This window comes from Hesperophylax consimilis, chromosome 19, assembly GCF_061612785.1.
Source record: "Hesperophylax consimilis isolate HC1 chromosome 19, BYU_Hcon_1.0, whole genome shotgun sequence".
Classification (NCBI taxonomy): Eukaryota; Metazoa; Arthropoda; class Insecta; order Trichoptera; family Limnephilidae; genus Hesperophylax; species Hesperophylax consimilis.
The window spans coordinates 1168299-1174298 of NC_142854.1; the positions used below are offsets into that span (position 1 = coordinate 1168299).

At 32.8% G+C, this 6000-nt stretch overlaps 1 protein-coding gene across 1 annotated transcript in view; it reads right to left on the reverse strand.

Annotated features, from left to right (window-relative positions):
• Positions 1–5367, reverse strand: part of ogre (optic ganglion reduced) — a 100768-nt gene extending 95401 nt beyond the window's left edge. The window contains exon 1 of the mRNA XM_089643271.1: positions 5049–5367. The gene's annotated coding sequence lies outside the window, so the exon portion shown is untranslated. The remainder of the gene's footprint in view (positions 1–5048) is intronic.
• Between the last annotated feature and the right edge of the window lie 633 nt (positions 5368–6000).

Genomic DNA, 6000 nt, shown 5'->3' on the forward strand with positions numbered 1-6000 from the left:
TAATGCCTATTACCTACAATCGTGACAATATTTTTTTGGCTTGTATGCCTTGTGAAGTGTATTCTACGAGGCCATTTTTTGGGGTCGGATATTAAAATGAAAACTAAAATACACCTCTGCTACAGATAACATCAACACAATTTTATGATTTTGCAGTAACACAACACAATGGGGCCCTGAGGATAATAATTTTGCTCTGGGGCCATGTTATCTTTATGCTGTGTGCACTGAGAAAAATTAGTATTCCTAATTTAATAAGAATCCTTCAGATTTTTCGTAATCTGGTTAAAAACGGGATTGCAGACCTTAACGAATGAATTAATAGATTTTTTAATATATATATATTTTTTTTTCTAGAGCAATCCCGATGAGTTACAAAACTCATTGTAGGACGAGAGGAACTTACGATACATAGGTGGGAGTTAATAGGTACAATTTTACATTGGTATTTTGATATCAAAATTATACGTTTCACATACGAAACAGTACACAAATAGAAAAAGGGAGGTTTTCTGATAAACTTTTAGTAAATGACGAATAAGTTCGTGTTCATGAACATCCTAATACTTTTGTATTTCGTCATTATATCATCAATGCAAATGCGTATGCATGAACACGTGTTCCGATATATTGGGAATTTACTTTAAAAGTTTATCAGGAAACGGCCTGCAATTCCGTTTATAACCGGATTACTAATAATTTGAAGAGATTTTCACTATTAATTTATCTCCGTGTGGAAGGTCTTTCTGAGGAAAGAAACGAGTGAACATGTGAATATAGGAGGGAGGAAACACAGAGACCGGCAAATCATTGCACATCCGAGCTGTTCAACTCAAGAACAGGTCGTAGAAATGACCCAAATGTCAACCGTGTATAAATGTTGGGCGCGCATTCGACGTGTTTCCTGACTGCATCATCCACAAACTAATTCATCTTTTAAATACCAAACTTTACACAACTACTCTTTGTATTCTACTCAATTTAAAGACTGTAAAAATGTAAAATAACACTGTTTTAAATTTATTACGTTCCCATTATTTATTTAATTTTAAATGATACGCTCGTTGACCTCTTATATTATCGTTTCCTTAAGTATATAACTAAAAAGGAATTAACTTTGTTTTATCGGTACAATAAACCTGTCTTTAATTGTAAGCAATTAAATAATTCACCGATGCATAAATAATTGTAGAATCAGCAAATTTATTTATTTTTACATTAACTCCACTCTAAATAATTATCCACAGAACCTATGCCATCTTTGGGGATGCTGTGTGAAGGATCTTTTTCAGGAAAGGAAGAGAGGAAGTTCTGGGAAGGAAGATGGAGGAAAAGAGAAGAAGAAGGAAGGAAATGTAAAACGGAAAAATCAAATAAAGATTTGTCTGTAATGATTCAGTAAATAATTTGGGTTTTTACACATCCAAAAATAAAAATATTCACCGTAGACTCGTGGAAAAGCCAATACATATCGATTATTAAAAAAAAATGGCTATATTTATCCAAAACACTATCTAGATTGCATTTAGTTCGGGTAGAATCTTGCAATCATACATAAAGATAGCAGTCAATGAAAATGTGCACTGAGAAAAATGAAAACAATGTTATTAGTTCTTATTCGAAGTATGATACAGTTCAACATGACCGAAGGAGATAGGGTCCCATTAGCTCAGTTGGTAGAGCAGTGCCCCGGCAAAGCAAGGGTCGTGGGTTCAGTTCCTAGATGCGATTGAATCTTTTTCTGTTTTACATCTTTCGTTTGAGAGCCGTTAATATTGTCTCCAATTATTAAATTTATTTATTTATTTATTCATGCCATGAAGGCTTTTACATGTGAACAATGTTTGAGGTAAGCAGTACAATAATGAGCGTATATTACATAGCTTAACAGGTCGAGTACGGACAATATAAGCAGGTACAATACTAGTTGTCGTTTAGAGTTGTTGTGCATTCAAGTAATAGTTGTTCAATAAATAATAACGCGTACAAGATAAATACTATGAAAGTAGTAGCAGAACAATATGTAATAACAATGTTGATGTTGGTAAAAATAAATATGAAATGTTTATTGTTGAGCATGTTAGTATTTAGCACACCTTTATAATGCCAGATTGTGTATTATACAGAACATAGCTTAGTATTAGTTTTATATATTTATATGTTTTATATATTTATATACGGTTTGCTGTACAGCAAATTGTAATCAACAAACATTTATTAGGCCCGATTGGGTGTTTTATGGAACAAAGAAAAAATTATATAAAGATTAGTGTGCATGTAAGAAAAAATACATTCGGTTACAATTTGAAGTTTTACTCATTGAGTTTTTTTTTTTTTTTTTTTTTTAATAGTGAATACCTCACAAGAGTCCCAACTGCTCCCGTCTGGAGCCAGTGAGACTATGGCATCCCCAAATTGGGGGATGTTGTGAGGCTGAAGGTAAGTGGGGAAGGGAAAGAGGAAGGTGGGGAAGTACCTGGCTATTCAGATCTAGTCACTAAACACGGCTAAAGCCATTTGGAGCAACGTTTCAATTCTGAATGGTGGTCTTACACCAGGGCGATACTGGTAGTATCTTCCACTCTGGAACGTGCCGCAAATATACTATATATTATTTTAATTAATTAATTGTGAAATAACACAAATTAATCAAATAAAATTTATTTGCGCACGCCGGGTTCGAACCCGCGACCTTCGGAATGGCAGTCCAATGCGTTACCACTGGACTATGCCGGCCGTCAAGTTATTATCACACTTGAATTATTCATAATTTACATCGCCCTTTTGATTGGTCACAGTTAATATTTATTTGTATAAGTTGTAAAATGCATCTCAACCAGTGACGGCTCATGACTTTTGGATGTGATAGAGTGCTAAGTTTGAAATTTTCGATATTATAGATGATGTTTAGTATAAAACGATTTTTTTTTCTAAAATTATATTTTTTGTATGAGAAGATTATCAGGAAATTTCATTTTCACCGTGCGCCGCAAAGATTTCCTGAAAATCTTCATACAAAAACAAAACTATTAATAATAATAACATGGCATTTATTTAACAAACTTAAAAATGGTAATTTAGTATTAGTGGTCATGTTCTTAAAATCATTCCTACAGTGTGCCTTACCCAGTACAAATCTAATATTATAACACTAAATATACAGTGATGACAAAACTTAGAATAACAATAACAGCAGGACAGGACAAAACATGAATATTAAAACTAAAAACATAATATAAAACAGGAGGTAGTTTGTGCTCAGAAATGAGAATCTTCTGAGCAGACTTTTTAAAGGGTACAATAAGGAGACAAGAATTTTAGAATATGGCTTATTATAAAATATCGAAAAGAAGATTTTTGAATGGTAAGATTTTTTTAAATAATTTTGTTTTTCAAGCCCGTTTAAATTCAGCCAAATTCTGTTGATTAGTAAGAGCTGAGGGAAGTCTATTCCAGATGAGCGGGCCTGTTACACTAAAAGAGCGATCACAGTAACAACACCAATAATGCTATTTTTGTCATATTAGCAATCTAGTACACCCAAAAGTCACGAGCCGCCACTGATCTCAAGGCGTGTTTTCTCCGACAAAAACACGTGCACTTTTTGTGGATGCTGGTTGGGGTCCCAACGCAGTGTTTGCATGAAGCTGATATACCTAGGATACCATTAATTTAATTGAGGGAAGCGCCAGATATTTAAGAATGGGTCGCTTTTACGATTAGTTCTAGTGCACAACGACTGTGGAATAATTAGCAATTCCTCCCTCTAATAGCATGGGTGACAAGTTCCTTATTTTTGTTAAAAATAATAATATTCCACAAAGCAAAAAGTAACTAAAATATGAGTTTTAAAATTGGATTAGATTTTCCCATAGTACGTCCATACGTTCGTAAATGAGAAACATGTTTTCTTACAAAAATCAAGCTTTTGAGTAGCTGGAATTTCAAGGACAATGCAATTATTATTTTATTTTAATGTTGTTTTCCAATCGAATGTAAAATTCGGAAGTCAAGAGTCAATTGTGGAACACTTGAATGTAAATAATAATGGTAAATATTTTCCTAACCGCCACACTTTAAATAGACACAGGTTATTTAACTTAATTACTACAAGAAACAACTATTTACTTCGGAAGAAATGGTTAAAGATGCATTAAAATTCAAAATTCAACACTTCCCTTACAAAACGATCCCTTTGCCCCATTTTGTATTTTTTTAAAGTATGTTTTGACTTTTGCGAAAGTTTCGATTCAATCTCATGTGCTCACAAATTACTAAATCAACCTAAACTAAGAACCTGATAACGTATTATGTGCATGTAAATAGTTGTTATTTGTAGTAATTATTTTGAAACGAAGTGCCATTTCCATAATCTGTGCCTAAAAGTCCGGGGGTTAGGCAAAAATATTAACCCAAAATATCGATTTTTAGTAAAGTAAGAGTAAAACAAGGTAACTTTTAGCTTTGTAAGTCGCCCTTAAGTTGATATTTCTCAAAAAAATAGTCATCATCAATGGATAATTATTATTTATTATAAATCTAGCAGTCCTAGATTCGCCTGCCTTCTTGCCCCTGTAAGTAGTCTACGATGATGCAATACCACCTATATAGTGACTAGATCTGAACACAGGACAAAAACTTTATATTTCTGTTTCAAATTTTAATTAAAATACGAATAACATTGATTAAGATGATATGATATTATCAAAACTAAACTTGACGACAGAGAATAATAAAAATATAACGGTTTAACACGCATTTTATTTATTTTACGAGTCTACCCTTTTCTGAACAAAATGTTTACGTGACCCAGGAGTGCCTTCTAGATCTAGCGGGAGAATAATGATGATCGCATGAAAATGATTCAATACGCTGTTTCAATTACAGATTTCTAAATTCCTAGGATGGTATTGGTCATGCGGAGGTGTACATTGTACAGTAAAATTAGCAAGTTTAATTTGTGTTTATTTTGCGTGTTATGGAAACGTCAAAATGAATGCATTCTTAAAAGTAAATGTCCTCGACAGAAATGAATGAAAGAACCTTACCTTTTCATTTAAAATCCAAGGATGAATCGTTTTTCATCCGAATTTACGATAAATCTTCAATATCCTTCACACATTAACCAACTTTTGTCACAAAATCACAACACAAAATGCACGAAGAATTTATTGTATCTAATATTTCGCGGCGAATTTGGATTATTTTTAGCACAGCCAATAAATGCATACGGATTACCACAGAAGCTTTTAAACAATTGGAAAATGTTTACAGATTAATTAGCCGTAGTCCGACATAGAATATAATTTTTATTAAACCGTTTATATTTTGTAATCTCGGAAGCGAGCGAGCCCCGTCCGCACGAACGCAAACTAAAATTGTGTACTAAAAATGACAGCCATGTTGAATAGTATGCTTTGGAATTTGGCCGCTCGATACTAGCGCCACTACGTGGGGTAATGGTGAGATTTGAAAAAAAAAACTTTTATTTGATTTGTTTCTGACTTTCTCCGGCAATATCTGAGTATTTTACGCTATAATGATATATCTAATGGTTTTGACATAAATAAGTACCAGAATTAAAGATATAATGTATTATGCTAGAAGATCACAAAGCATGATGCAATTATTTTTCGTCTAGACAAGTTTAATTATATAAGTGCTTACACACATAATATATTATTATAGTGAATTGTAATATTTAGACGCCCAGAGCGATAATTTAAAATTAACATCTCTAAAAAAATATATTTATTATAATTATTTACTTTTACATTGCCACCAATCGTAATTTTATTTGTTAGCTACCAGATTGAGATGGGGTGATGCTGAAATACCTCCTGATTATTTTTCTATTTCATGGAATGAAAGTTGAAGTTCGTCAATTTTGAGTTTCTATCGCATGGAAAGCCTGTCCTCACTGATTTATTTCATAGATTGTGTGAAATAGACCGTAGAATAGATCTGGCGGGATCCCATTAAATTATTAGGTCTTCTCGA